The sequence below is a fragment of the Protopterus annectens genome, chromosome 10.part0, assembly GCF_019279795.1.
Source record: "Protopterus annectens isolate FY-2018-M chromosome 10.part0, PAN1.0, whole genome shotgun sequence".
NCBI lineage: Eukaryota > Metazoa > Chordata > Ceratodontiformes > Protopteridae > Protopterus > Protopterus annectens.
In genome coordinates this window covers 371,868,678-371,884,490 of record NC_056744.1, presented here as the reverse complement: position 1 = coordinate 371,884,490, position 15,813 = coordinate 371,868,678, and the positions used below count along the sequence as shown (strand labels likewise).

At 40.5% G+C, this 15,813-nt stretch overlaps 2 protein-coding genes across 4 annotated transcripts in view; one reads left to right on the top strand and one right to left on the bottom strand.

Moving 5' to 3' along the window:
• The window catches only part of LOC122813140 (nmrA-like family domain-containing protein 1), a 918,981-nt gene that overhangs the window by 191,094 nt on the left and 712,074 nt on the right, over positions 1–15,813 (top strand). For 2 of the 3 annotated variants that reach the window (XM_044085289.1, XM_044085291.1), the window contains exon 2: positions 10,017–10,094. The gene's annotated coding sequence lies outside the window, so the exon portion shown is untranslated. Of the gene's footprint in view, positions 1–9,940; positions 10,095–15,813 lie in introns of those variants that run through there. The other variant, XM_044085290.1, reaches the window with a different exon arrangement.
• The window catches only part of NCF2 (neutrophil cytosolic factor 2), a 612,590-nt gene that overhangs the window by 75,237 nt on the left and 521,540 nt on the right, over positions 1–15,813 (bottom strand). The gene's annotated exons all lie outside the window — the stretch shown is intronic.

Genomic DNA, 15,813 nt, shown 5'->3' with positions numbered 1-15,813 from the left:
AATTTTTATTTCATCTCCTCCTATCCTAACTGTTAGTAATTGAGCCTCATCTACCTCTAACCTTGGCATATTTAATTGTTGCATAAACATTTCCATTTGTATCTTTTCTTGACTTCCTATTTCTCTGCTTTATAGAGACTCTCATAGAATTTCCAAAATATTTCTAACACCTCTACAGGATCTCTTGTTACCTTCTTTGTTATAGACTCCCTATGTTTGGCAACAACCCTTTCTACTTTCTGTTGCCTGAGTCATTGTGCTAAAAGTTTTTGTGCTCTATTGTTATCAAAAACACTTGCTTAACAGCAGTCTTTCTAAGTTTTTGCATATTATGGAGGTAATCCATTGCTTTCTGCCCAGCATTCTGCAGTTGATCCTCCTCTTGTTCTGTGAGATTCCCTGTATTCTGCAATACTTTCACATTTGTCATTCCCTCTAAATAATTATTGTTACTTCTTAACCATATTTCCCTTTCTTTTACTTCCACCCTGTTTATAAACTCCCCTTTAATTTTATGGTATAAAAAGTTTCAAAGCCCCCTCGAATGCAGATAACACGGAGTCCTATGCAGAGGTGTATACCAGTGCCCTGTATAACCAATTAAGCAGTTGTATCTGACTGCATTAAAAACAGGTTCATAGGTTCATAGGTTCATAGGTTTATACTAGGCTATCTGCCCTAAGGCATTTATAAGCCTAGCCCAAATTTTTGTGGCTTACGCCACCCCTTATATGAAAAAATACTGTGCCCATTAGTTTGTTGTGCCTCTGTCCAGCAGTGACACAGAGATGATTCCCGGGGTAAACCTACGATCTCCCATCCACAGGTCTAGATTTCTCTTCAACAGAGTCAGCGAGGTGCTCTGCCTCACATGGACCGGGATTTTATTCCACAGCATAGGAAGTGTCTCTGAGTGATAAATCTATCCCTCCAGCACGTCCTATTTATATCCGTGCTAAGGTTTAAGTTGCTTGCTCTAGTGGTTTTGGTGGATTTGGATTTTTTGAGGTGGAGCATGTCCATTAATTCCGGGTTGGACATGGCCTTGTATGTCAGGCACATGTCACCTCTGAGCAGACGGTATGCGACTGAATAGAGCTGGAGTTTCTTCAATCTGGCAGCATATGACAGATTTTGGAGTCCTTTATCCTTTTGGTGAGGAACTTTTGGGGTCTCTCCAATTGCTGCAGATGTCTGGTGAGATACATCCCGAATGGGGCATTGTACTCGATCATTGGTCTGATAAGTGAAGAGTACAGGGAACAATGACCTCACTAGATCTGGATGTGAATCCCTTCATGATCAGGTGGGCAATGTAGAAGGTCTTTCTAACCACTTTAGCAATGTGAGTGTCAAAAGAAAGGCCACTGTCAACCTGGGTCCCCAGGTCCCTGATAACCTCTTCTGTGCTTAGTGGATTGCCACCTATATGGTAGCTTGGGGTTACCTTGTTTTTCCCGAAGGGTATGACTATACATTTTTTGGCGTTTAACTTCAGGCCATGGCTCTGGCACCAGCTATCTGTTTCTGTAAGTCCCTTCTGAAGGATATCCGTGTCCGATGCACTTTCCACTATGGCGCCCAGTTTGCAGTCGTCTGCAAACTTTGTCAGCCAAAGTCCTCCCATGCTGGCCTGTACTTCTGAGAAGTAGATGCCAAACAATAGGGGGCCAAGGACCGAGCCCTGTGGGACACCACTTGTGACCGGCTTGGAGTCTGACACAGCGCCAGCAACTCTAACCCTGTGGGTTCTGTCCTTAAGCCAGTTTGCAACCCATCTTGTGACATATGGGTTTACATTTAAGCTGGTAAGTTTTTCTACAATACCCGAGTGGGGTATTGTGTCGAAAGCCTTTGCAAGGTCAAGGTAGGCTGTATGGACTGCCTTTCCCTCATCAATGGCCTTGGTGACTGTTTCGAAGAAGTCGACCAAGTTCAAAAGGCATGATCTTCCCTTGACAAAGCCAAACTGGGTCGGGTCCAATGTCTGCAAGTCCCCTATATCTTTGTTTATGAGCTCCATTATGATCCTCTCCATGTCTTGCTAAAACACTCCAGGTCTTGCTAAAACACAAGCCACCCTGATGGACCGCTATTATTAACAAGCTATACAACAAGAGAAATAAACTAAAGTCAAAGAACAAGAGGGAACTGGCTCAGCAGAGGAAGAAATCCCTCTCTAGCTTAAACAAACAAATCAGAGATCTTGTCAAGTCCTCCAAAGCTAATTACGAAGCAAAAATAGCCACCCTAGCTAAGGATAACCACAAGGCATTCTTTAATTACATGCAAAATCTAAAAGGGAATACCCATCTATGTGCTGAACTGGTTGTGGATGGCACCATCCATACTCAACCGCAGGTAATAGCCAACCTGCTAGCTGACAGATTTGGAGCAAACATCACCCCCTGTCCCCTACAGTCATACCCCAAAGTATACTCCCACCATTCCTTAGCATATTTTCTCAAGAGGGCAGGTCATCTTGGCCCTCTCCAAGACCAAAAATGCGGCATCAATGGGATCAGGGCTGGGCAACATCCCAGGTTGCCTTTTAAACAACTTAACCGATGACCTAGCAGACCCACTTGGATCCCTGTTTAATCACAGTGTGCAAACTCTCTATGTTCTGGCAGAATGGAGGACAGCAACAGTAATTCTGCACAAAGGGGGGCCATCAAATAACCCTGGGAATTATAGGTCCATAAGCTTGACTAGCCTCATCTGCAATGTTATGGAAAGAATCATTATGGACCTTATTAACAAGGACATAGGTAGTCTCCAAACTCTAGATCCAACCCAGTTTGGCTTTGATAAAGGTAAATCATAAATGTTAAACATGGTTGACTTCTTTGAGAAAGTCAACAAGGCCCTGGACGAGGGAAAGACAGTGTATACCACCTATCTTGACCTAGTGAAGGCATTTGACACAATCCTTAACTCATAGGTTCATAGGTTCATAGGTTCATACTAGGCTATCTGCCCGAGGGCATTTACAAGCCTAGCCCATAGTTTTGTGGCTTACGCCACCCCTTTAGTATGGGGAACTATACCCATTATTTTGCTGTGCCTCTGTTGAGCAGTGACACTGAGGTAATCCCTGGGGTATATCTGCGATCTCCCATCCATTGGTCAAGATTTCTCTTGAACAAGGCCAGCGAGGTGCTCTGCCTCACATATACCGGGATTTTATTCCACAGCATAGGGAGTCTTTGGGTGATGAATCTATCCCTCCGCACGCCCTATTAATAGCCGTGTCGAGGTTTAAGTCTCCGCCCTTGTGGCTCTGACGGATCTAGATTTTTGAGGTGAAGCATATTCATCAAATCTGGGTTTGACATGGCCTTGTATGTTAGGCAAAGGTCACCTCTGAGCAAGCGTGGCGACTGAATAGAGCTGGAGTTCTTTCAGTCGGGCAGCATAGGACAGATGTTTGAGACCCTTTATCCTTTTGGTGAGGAACTTTTGTGGCCTCTCCAGCTGCTGCAAGTGTCGGGTCAGATACATTCCGAATGGGGCATTGTACTCAATCATTGGTCTGATGAGTGATGAGTATAGGGAGACTATGACCTCCCTTGATCTAGATGAGAATCCCTTCATGATAAGGTGGGCAATGTAGAAGGTCTTCCTAACTACTTTAGCTACATGGGTGTCGAATGACAGACTACTATCAACCTGGGTCCCCAGGTCCCTGATAACTTCTTCTGTACTCAGTGGATTGCCACCTATTTGGTAGCTAGGGGTAACCTTGTTTTTCCCGAAGGGTATGACTATGCATTTTTGGCATTTAACTTTAGGCCATGGCTCTGGCACCAGTTATCCATTTCTGTGAGACCCTTCTGAAGGATATCTGTGTCAGATGTGTTTTCTACTATGGCGCCCAGTTTGCAGTCATCTGCAAACTTTGTCAGCCATAACCCTCCTGTGTTTGCTTGTACTTGGAAAAGTAGATGCCAAACAAGAGTGGGCCCAGGACTGAGCCCTGTGGTACACCACTTGTGACAGGCTTTGAGTCTGACATGGCGCCAGCAACTCTGACCCTGTGGGTTCTGTCACTCAGCCAGTTTGCAACCCATCTTGTGATGTATGGGTTAACATTTAAGCTGATGAGTTTTTCAATGATACCCGAGTGGGGTATTGTATCAAAGGCCTTCGCCAGATCGAGGTAGGCTGTATGGACTGCCTTTCCCTCATCAATGGCTTTGGTGACTGTTTGAAAAAGTCAACCAAGTTTAGAAGGCATGATCTGCCTTTGACAAAGCCAAACTGGGATGGATCCAAAGTCTGCAAATTCCCTATGTCTTTATTTATGAGGTCCATTATGATCCTCTCCATGGCTTTGCAGATAAGGCTTGTCAAGCTAATGGGCGGTAATTTCCAGGGTCGGTGGAGGCACCGCCTTTGTGAAGTGGGACCACAGTTGCAGTGCGCCACTCCTGGGTACATATCCAGAGGTAAGACTATGATTAAACAGCTGTCCTAGCTGTGGGTTTAATTCCTCGTTGAGTTCGTGGAGCACACAGCCGGGGACACCATCAGGTCCCATGGATGCTGTGTTTTTGCTTTGGAGAGAGCAGTTCTCACTTGGGCGTTGGAGATGTTTGGGGGCTGCAATCGCTTGGTATAGATATCTCTCCTTTTGGGGAGGGGAGAAGTTTGCACTGAACCTGTCAGCCAGTATGTTGGCAATGTCTGTAGGATCAGTAATCTTCACATCATTTTGAACTAGTTCTGAGCATATCTGGGAGTTTCCTCCCAGGTTTCTAACATAGCTAAAGAAGGCCTTATGATTGTCTTTTGAGTCTTTAGCTATTTTTCTCTCAAAATTTGCTTTGGATGATTTTATGAGAGCTCTTAGTTTTTACTTATAGTGATCAAGGGTGTCTTACCTTTTAAGGATTTTGCTCTATCTTGTAGTAGCTTCCTCCTTTTGTTGTAGAGTTTGTTTATGGCTGGGGTCCACCAGAGTGGACGCTTGCCTTTGGTACAAAGAGTCTTTGTTTTGCTTGGGATTGCCTTATCCATGCAGTCCTGCAGGTGCTGGTAGAAGGCATTTGTAAGTGATTCAGCAGCTTGAGTACTGTTTTCCGTCGGCTCGGGGGCCTTAAAGGAGACCACACTAGTCTTTAGAAGTGTGAAGTCGGCTTCGAGACGTTCTTTACTGTTGTCTTTTTTATTTCAGGTGGGGTGGGATGAGGACCTCCAGCGAGACTAGTTTGTGATCTGATCTCACCAGTGAGGGGTATACTTCCGGTGTTGAACATTGTGCTCCCATGTTCGTGATGATGAGATCAAGTATGTTTTCTCCTCTTGTGGGGATGGTGACTAGTTGTTCCATGGCATTTGAGTTTATGAATTCCAGGAACTTTTGGGCTAGGGTGTTTGGGCTTGAGTAGTGTTCTCAGTCTATATTAGGGTAATTGAAGTCACCTAGTATGATGGTGTTTGGTGATACATTTATCCCCTCTAGTGTTTTCAGGAAGGCCATGTGAGGTTCCTGAGTTTGTGAGGGTGGCCTGTAACATGCTACAATTTGCAGAGCAGTCTTGCCTATGGTTAATTGCACCTGGATGGTCTCCGATGCATCGTGCGTTGCCACCAGTCTTGAGGTGTGGGTGTCTTTGATGAATATGGATACCCTCCTTTCTTGGTATTGTCCAGATTTTGGGGCCGGAACGCATGATAAGAGGTAAAACCTGATAGTGCTGGGGTGCTCTCAGGAGCCTTGAACCAGGTTTCTGTCACTGCACAGACATCGATGTTCTCCATACTGAGAAGGGCCTCGAGTGCGTGCATTTTGAGATTTAGACTTCTGGCATTGAGCAGCATTACCCTTAGTTTTTTTCCTTTTTGTGTTCTAGGGTGGTAGGTTTAGAATTTGAGCCTTGCCTAAAAAGGCACTATGGGGTGGCAAGAGCCTTTGCCAATATCCGAATCCCAGGGTGACAGGTGCAAGCCGTCCCTTGGCAGCGTGGCTTGTCCAGCATGTCATCCCAGGCAGACAGACATTGGATCCCCTTTGAATGACACCAGAGTTTAAGCCAATTGTTAAAGCTGATCATCTTATCTCTGTATTGTGGCATCATTCTTGGTGAAGGTAGGATACTGCTCAAGGTCAGGGTCATACCTGCCTGGGCTACATAATCAGAGAGCTCCTCAATGTCTCTTTTCATGTAGTCCAAGGAGGTGCGTCTCAGGTCGTTTACACCAGCGTGGACAATGACTGAGTCATATTTGTACCTGCTGTTGAGAGACCTGAGTGCTTGCGTTATGTGGCGGATTCTAGCGCCCGACAGGCAGCTTACTGTGACCTTCTCCTTACTCAGTCTGGTGAGCGGGACGTCAGTGTGTCTGACTATGGAGTCACCAATGACTAGTGTGTCTGGCATTGTGTTTGGCCTTAAGGGCTGTGACTGTTTGACACTCTGACTGTGAGGTCTATGTGTTGCAGGTGTTGTGTTCTGAGGTGGTGGTTGTTTGGGTGTCTGCTTTGGTGGCCTCTGCTGTTTTGGTAGATTTTTGATCAGAGCCGAGTATGTCTTTGTGTGTTTATGTGTATGATTTGAGGTTGTGATGGTACTATGTGAGACTGGGTCTATAGTGTGTGTGGTAACCTTCTCCTCCTGACTGGTCTTGCCAGTCCTATGTTGAGAGAGCTCAGCCTCCAGTTTGGCCGTATAGTTGCATCTCTCGCATGTATTTGTGTTTTGTGGGAGGAGGAGAAGGTTGTCTGTGTACATGAGGCAATTGTAACATTGCCTCAATATTCCCAGGTTCACCAGCTGAGCAGGAGAGGACACTAGCAACTGATCCCTCGACATGCTAGAAGGACTAGACAAAAAAACTTTAAAAGAGATTCCGGGGGACGTGAGTGACCGAGAAATGGGGGTTTGCCTTTTTGGGGTGCTATCTATAAGAGTGCCGTATCAAGGTAATAAGTACTGTAGGAGCAAGTGCTAGGTTTAACAGATAGAGAAAAGTCTACTTGGAGTCAAGTAGAGATGATCTTTTTAGGTATTAGAGGAAGTGCTATAACAGGGATGCTTAAAGGTAAGATTGAGAAGAATGCACTCTGCAGTGTGCACTAGAGAAGTTAGATATGAAAGTAGGTAACTTGAGTTTTACCTGTTTAAAAAGTTAAGGTTTAGTGGAGAGTTACTATTTTTAAAACAGCAAGATGGACTGAAAGGGGTGGTTACTTTTGTATTTTGGTACTATGAAATACTGTAGGATGGCCAATAAATTTAAATAATTGAAGGGGTGGGATTTCAAAAGTGATGGTTTTGTGATTACTCACATAAGCCAGTGAAAGTAGAGAGAAATGAGATATATGGTCAGATTAACATAAGAGGCGGGCAACTAGAAAGACAGTGGTATTTAACAAGACAACTTAAATGGGTGGGACGGAGGGAAAAATTCTGCCTGACTCAGAACAGAGAGAGCTGTGGTCTCTTTTGAAGTTTTAATATGCTGTTAAACAGAATGCAAGCAAAACACAAGGTAAAGAAAACAAACTACAGTATTCAAAATATAGAAAGGCAATACAGAAATACAAAATATAACAGCAAACTAACCTTTCCTTCACAGCAAAGTGTAGCAGAGTCTGGATGAGCCTTTCTGGTAAAGCAAGGTGTTATACAGAAACTCTCCAATTTGGGAATTAACCCCTACATTATCAGATGGGTAGCCAACTGGCTCACTGACAGGACACATACTGTCAAAGTGGGTGACTTCACCTCTAGCAAAAGACTAGTCACCAGCGGCGTACCACAGGGGTCTTTGCTGGGCCCCTTACTGTTCAGAATTTATTTCTCAGAAGTCCAAGCAAACTTGGATGGCTTGTGGCTGAACAAGTTCACGGATGATTGCAAATTGGGAGCAATCACTGAGTCCCCTAATGATGTTAATATACTGCAAACAGGGTTAACACAGATAAATGATTAGTGCCAAAGCCATGGATTAAAGCCAAATACAAAAAAATGCATTATTATTATTATTATTATTCCCTTTGGGAAACCTGACATCCCTGCTAATTACATTATAGGCATCACCCCCACTAAGTGTATACCCAGTAGCATGTGATCTGAGTACTCAGGTTGATAGCAACCTGAACTTTGACCACCACGTATCCACAGTAGTAAGGTAATCCTTCTATGTGCCACATTTTATAAGTAAAGGCATCACATCTAGATCCAAGGATGTTATAATCCATTATACTCAGTCCTCATCTGACCAATAACTGAGTACAGTGCTCCCTTTTGCATGTACCTCACCAGACACCTGCAACAATTGGAGAGACCACAGAGGTTTCTCACCAGGAAATTACAGGGTACACAAAACAAGTCTTACAGGGGAAAGACTGAAAGCACTGTCACTGTATTCTGTCTTCTACAGGTTGCTAAGAGGTGATCTGTGCCTGGTTTACAGGGCTGTCTCTGTCCCTGCCCTGATGGAAATGCTGCACATTTGTAAATCAAACTGCAGGAGGGTCACATGCTCCAGGGATCTTAACCTAGTCTCTGACACGAACAGGTTATGCTGGTGAGATAGATACATTTCCCAGAGACTGCCATTTCTCTGGAACAAACCTCCAGTTTACATGAAACAGAGCCCCTCCCTGACCCTCTTTAAATGCAACCTAGATCAATGGATGGGTGACCACAGAATCACTCCCGGCTTGGGACCATGTCCCTTTGGGACAGAGGAAGTCAGTATTAACTACCATAGACCCTTAAATCTGCAAACTTCACTCACCTAATCACTGACAATTAGGGCAACTTGGGATAAATACGGGTAGGCTTATAAGGGCTCTAGAGCCATTAGCCTAGTAACCTTCTATGAACCTAAAATCCTTATTATTTGGTATAGATGCTAAAATGGCAGCTTTCCACTTTAGGTAGCTGCTGTTAGGAAAGCAGATCCAAGAATTATATAACACTGTCTTTATAAATGAGACTTCTGCATCTTATCGGTTTTCTTGGTGATGGAGGGACTGTAAATCTAGGCAAATACTATTTGCTTTTAAAATATTTTAGTGGCTTACTGCTCACCTTTTATATGGAAGTATTATTACCTTTCTATATATCTTTACAGGAGGAGAAAGATTCCCTATAGGACAAATGTTTTCATGGAGGAAATCTTTTTTAAATACTGAGAGGAAGGGTTATATATATTTACACAACATAAAACTCCTCCTATTTGCTAGATGGATCAGTGTAAGGAAAGCATCTTTTTTTTCATTTTACTCTCTTGAGCCTACAGAGTACCGTTCAAAAGTTTGCATTTACTTATTTTTCCTTTATTTACCAGGTTTGGCCCACTAGCCTGGTGGCTTCTTTTCAGGAGAGACCTGATTTGGTATTTAAACTTCTAGGGGAAATTTGGCTTGGGCATTGGGGAACTTGTTCTACTCTTTTGCAAGTTAAGGAGAGATTATGCACAGCTCTTGTCCTTAGAAGAGTGGCAGCTGGGTGAGTTTGTGTGAAGGACCGACTGATTTAATGTAATGTGGAAAGGGAGTTTATGGCCACTGTTGCAGTACCACATGCAGCTGATGCAGAAGGTTTATTTCAACAGAATCTGTAACTAGTCAAGAAATGGATATGGAAGGTGCAGTATTGACAGAAAACATGAAAATGTTATTACAGTACTCCAGTTAGGGAGGTATACTGCAGGAATTAATTCAACAAAGCAAGCCAGAGAATGGCCAGAAGGCATGGTAAGGTAAAATTATAAATAAAAGATACCAAGTGGATGACACTTTTAAAAATTGACAGGTGAAAGAAGGACAGAGGCAAGAAAAAAGGAGGAGGTAGGCAAATGTGACAGCAGAAATGAGAAGTTGGAAGCATGTTGAAACAAAATTGCAGCGAAAAATCTAATTAGGAAATGTGATAAAAGATGTGTTTTATGAGGGAAAATACATGGTGGTTAAAAATATGTAGCAACATGTTATAAATGCAAACAAATAAAGACATCTTTGAAAGGATGGTATAACAGATAATGTATGTGTTATACAGGAAATAGAAGATCCAGAGGAGGAAGATACTTTACAAGAAGAGTAAGAAGGAGAAATAAGACAAGCAGACGGGGAAGAAGTAAGAGAACATACTCATTTTATAGAAAATAGAGAAAAATATTAATGAAGAAAGTGAAGATGAAATGTTTAGATGGCATACTGTAAAAGGAAATAGTTGTAATGTTAAAAGAATAGAAGATAGAAAAAGAAAATTGAGAGAAAAACATATAAAAGAAAGTAAAAAAGGAAATAGATAATCCCTGAGGTACATTAATGACTACACCAGGTGTACACTAAATATGTGCCTTTCTGAGTTAGGAGACAACACAAGCACAACTCACACCTTCTTCCTCCTAATTTTAGTTTTCAAACTGATTTTCTTGCAGCTTTAAATATCAAGAGAAATGTATAAAGGTTATCACAAAGTGTATACTACATGTACACTTAGTGTAATCCTCCTGACTGACTAGAAAGCACAAAAAATGTGGTAGGGATGTTGTTGAATTCAGATTTGTACACTTGGTGTAGTCATTAATGAATCTGGCCAGACATTAAGGTAATTGCCTTAAATGTAAATAGTTTAATAAATAATGTAAGAAGACTGATGATATAGCAGTGGTGTGAAAAATAGAAACAGATATCATAAGTTTGGCAGATGTAAGATTTGTGAGAAAAAAGAAGGCAGTTGGAAACTTTATCAGGTAGAAGCAGTGTGTGGAACTTGGGCATATAAAGGTGTGCAAGGATTGTCCTTTTATGTAAAAAAGAGTATATAACAGTTTTAAATTACACAGTAGAGGTGTCAGGAAGATTAGTTCATAGGTTGGTACTAGGCTATCGGCCCTAGGGCCTATACAAGCCTAGCCATAACAATTCCCTGGCTATTTCTTCCCACAGTATTTACTTCCCTGGACCCCTGTCTAGCAGGGTGGCTGATGTGATCCCCGGGGGGAAATTCCTATCTCCCATGCAGTCATCAAGGTTTCTTTTCAAGATGACCAAAGAGGCGCTCTGCTTGACATGTATGGGCAGTTTATTCCAGAGTCTAGAGAGTCTCTGCATCAGGAACCTATCCCTCCAGCATGTTTTGCTCATTGTGATGACAAGGTTTAGATCCCTAGAGTGTGTGTCTCTGAGGGATTGGGATTTTTTTAAGTGTAGCATGTCCAACAACTCTGGGTTTGACATGGTCTTATATGTTAAGCAGAGATCGCCTCTGGGTAGACAATATGCGACAGAGTATAGGTGGAGTTATTTTAGATGGTCAGCATAGGGCATCTGCTTTAGGCCTGTGATTCTTTTAGTGAGGTATTTCTGCGGGCTTTCAACTTGTTGCAGATGTCTTGAGATACCAAACGGGCGTTGTATTTTATAATGGGTCTATGAGGGATGAATACAGTGGGATATTGACCTCCTTTTTTCTGGATGAAAAGCCCTTAGTGATGAAGTGTGTCACATAGAAGGATTTCCTGACTGTTGTGGCAATGTGGTTATCGAAGGTGAGACCACTGTCCACCTTTGTCCCCAAGTCTCTTATGACACTTTTGGAGTTTAGTGTACTGCCACCTATGTGGTAATTTACGGGTACATGTTTTTTCCCAAAGGGGATAACTATACATTTCTTGGCATTGAGCTTGAGCCCATGGCTCTGGCACCAAGCTTCTGTTTCTGTAAGGCCTTTTTGTTGAATATCCACATCATTTGGGGATTCAGTAATGGCTCCCAATTTGCAGTCATCTGCAAACTTTGTTAGCCAGAGTCCCTTAGTGATGGCCTGCACTTCACAGAAGTAGATGCCAAACAATGAGGCCTTGGATAGTCTTGGATCTGACTTGATCACATATGATACCAATCTAAGTTCCAATATCACATATGATACCAATGTAAGTTCCAACATCACATACGATACCAGTGTAAGTTCCAACATCACATATGATACCAATGTAAGTTCCAACAAAGTGTTTTCAAGGTAATTTCTTTTGGAGGCATTGAGATCTTCAAAAAGAGTTTTGGTACTTTCGTTTATTAATTTTCCAGTCACCTGCTTTAGGCAAGTCAGGCTTGTAAGGGAGCCAGAGCATCTACTGGCACTTAGTAGCCATAAGATGGAGAAACCAATCCTGAATGTGATGTTAATCCTTGACGGAGTGTACACACATTCAGACATGGCACGGCTATACGTTGTTTGGAAGATTGTAAGTTCCCCTTAGTATGATTTTGGGATGTTAGTGGAACTTAAAGTACCAGCAAAAACTCATGTAAATTCAGGAAGTACATGCAGGCTTTAGACTGAACCATCGGAGCAGAGGACTGAGCTAGAGAACCAAGGACTATGAGGCAGCATTGAAAACAGCTGCACCATTGTGCTGCCTTATTTATTTACCTTTACTTTAATTATTAATTAATTAATTAATTAATTAATTAATTAATTAAATTAATTTATTTATTACATTTTTGCCAGAAATATCCTACTGGAAGGCTCATTTTCAGAGGAATCTTGGAAGAAAAGCCATAAAAGTAATAACATTTAGAAATTCAATGCAAAACACATTAACAATGAAGAAATAAACGTATATAGTAAAATATATTGAACTTGGCGACCCCTAACCGGGAAAAGCCGAAAGACACAGCAACAAGTAAAATATATTGAACGTTATGCAACATGCAAAATTATATATATATATATATATATATATATATATATATATATATATATATATATATGTATACACATATGCACACACACGCACACACACACACACACACACACACACACACACACACACACATGCACACACACACACAATACTGATTACAAGTGCATAAGATTGTGAATAAACCGGATAAATAAGCTTTGCAGCTTAGAGTGAGAGGTACTTATGTTTCCACTTGTATATTTTGTAAACGTTTAATTAGACTCTGTTCTGAATTTTGTTTTGCTCTTCAATTTTCTTTATAAGTTGTGAGATTTATTCTGATGCACTAATTTTATTACTGAATTAGTATAATTTCAACAGACTTTTACTGTACTCTTATAACTGGGTTGTGGTTGTAAAGGGTCAATAAGCCAGCCTACTGACCTGCTTATCAAGTTGTTTAACAATGTGCCCTTTGTATGCACTCAGATAAGCTAATTTATTAATAAGATTTCAGAGCAATATACATTATAGTATATAATGAGCACTTATTCCATGAACCTGATCTATGCATAATTTTGTTGTGCACGCAAGAGATGTGCACACAGTCGTATAAGACAGAAAACAGTTGGCCATTGATGAAAGGCAAATACATGTTGAAGCTATGCAGGTATAATTGCTTATTACAGCACAATTTACAGACAGTGTGAAACATTGGAAGACAATATTGAGTAAATTGTAGTGACAATATAAGAAGGAAGAAAAAATTTGGGGATACAAGCCCAGTCTGTGTAACATGAGTCAGCTGTAGGAAAGATGAAGGCATGTATTTTGGGTATGACTCAAGAAGAGCACAGAACGTAAGGATCTGGTAGGGATGAATAGAAGGAAAACACTCTGGGGCCCTTTTGGAAAGGAGGATCTGGTAGGGATGAATAGAAGGAAAACACTCTGGGGCCCTTTTAGAAAGGAAAGAATGTCCAGGTCAAGATCTAAGTAATTCCACAACCAGGATTTACAATTCAAATAGAGATTTGTGTTTAGTTTAGACTTAAAGACTTTCTTTTCAGACACAGACATGAGTTGAAGGGCAAGATGATTTCAGCATTTTTCAAACAGTTAAAGAGTAGCGAGAGTCACCAGATTAATTAATTAATTAGTTAATTAATTAATTTGAAATACTAAGCAGCTTACAAAGTAATAGCCTAAGTTTACACTGAGTACTCCACTAACCAATAACATTAGGGAAAGAGAGGGACATTCAGAAAAATATAGATGTTGATAAACACATTTTAGATGAATGAGAGTTAATTGATTGTCAAATTCTAGCCAGTGCAAATTCTTCAAACATAACCAGTGATAGTTTCAATTATGGTGGTCACTATCAAAACACGTCCTTTATTGTAAGCCTGCTCTTGCTTATTGTAGAGGGATTGGAGAACACCTTGAGGAAAAACTCTAAAGAATCCCTATGGTTATTATTTCAAGTAATATGTACAGTGTCACAAAATATTCTTCATGTTTTAAACTTTTTTTGGTAGAGATCAATAATATACAAAATTATAATGTAAAGCTAATTATGACTATATACCTGAACTAGACATTAAAAGTGATGTATAGCCACATATGATTAAGCATGTTGCTAGAATGGCTAATTCAGTAGTTAAAACGAGTGTATATTTAAAAGATTGCATATGTTATGATACAGCATAATGACGTGTTAATCAAACATCATCAATCATCAAAAGAGTTGTTATCAAACATCATCAATCATCAAAACAGTTATCAAACATCATCGATCATCAAAAGAGTTGTTTTTGAGTTATAAAGCTGAATTGTAAATGTTTCCTTTTCAGTATACAATTTTCAGTTATAGTTACTCGTAAGATGATTAAAATTCAATACAACAGTGAAAAATGATTTCTGAAAATGTGTGCATGGAATGAAATGTGCACTGGTGTATTTAAAGCTGTGATAAAGCAAAGTTTACGTTTATCAAAAAGAGAGATGCAGTATGGATAAAGGTTATACAAGGCTTCTTATTTTGCTAAAGAGTGCTTAGGTGATTCCAGGGATCCTAATGGTAAGTACGTATGTTTCACCTAGATGGAGGTTCAATTGATACTTTCATGACAAATGATCCACCTTACAAGCATCTTGATGAAAATGCTTGCACTTTGAGTCTCCAGGTAGCCTGTAAGGACCTTTGGAAGGGTGTATGCATTGCCAAATGCTTGTTTTACTTAGCTCTGTGAACTGCAAACATGGGCATGAATAACTTTATAGCAGTTGAAAGCCTTATGCTAATATACTCATTGATATGTGTGAACTCTGTGTTAATAATGCAGAATTAGCTGTATAACAAGTTAGAAGAGGTGCTACTTAAATTAATGGTGTTTAATATATATTTTATATTATTCAGCTAAATGGTTGTTCTACTGACATAGCTATAGTGAGTAATCAACAGCTGTCAAACAGCACTGTTGTGTCGACACAATATAGTTGTGAATATCCTGTACCGAGCGCTATTTAGAAAAGTTCATGAATATGAAAATGCAAGCATGGTCATTGATCAAGATACATATCTTCACTTGATACCATCTTTGAAATCCTTACGCTGCTATCTTGTTCCAGCATTATGTTTTTGTTATCTTTACGGTCTTTGCCCACACAAAACCCCATCTTATAAATTAAAGTGAATATTAAATGAATTGTCAAGACACCAATGATGTTTCGTTCCTAGGTCACAAACCTTCCATTTGGCAAGCAGTTAGAAAGGACCTAACTCAGAATTAGTGTAATCAATTAGAAAATGAATGCAACAGGACAATTTGAATTTATATACATTTTCTAAAGAAATGAAGTCTAGAACAATACCTTAAATCCCTGTAATATTTCATCCTGTTTTGCAAAAATATAAATTGTAAACAGAAAACTATAACTTTAACATAATACTTCCTTTTCCAACAACATGCTGACTGTGGTGCAGATAATAAATAAATCATGACTTAAACTGTTTCTCCTCTGCTGTAGCATTTCTGTGCTATTCACCTTCCTCAGGGTACAGTATATTGGGGCTCCATGAACTCTTATACTTTCTTTATGAATTTCTCTCTTCATCTTTTATCTACCATTGACATTTTTAATATTTTGGCCCAGACG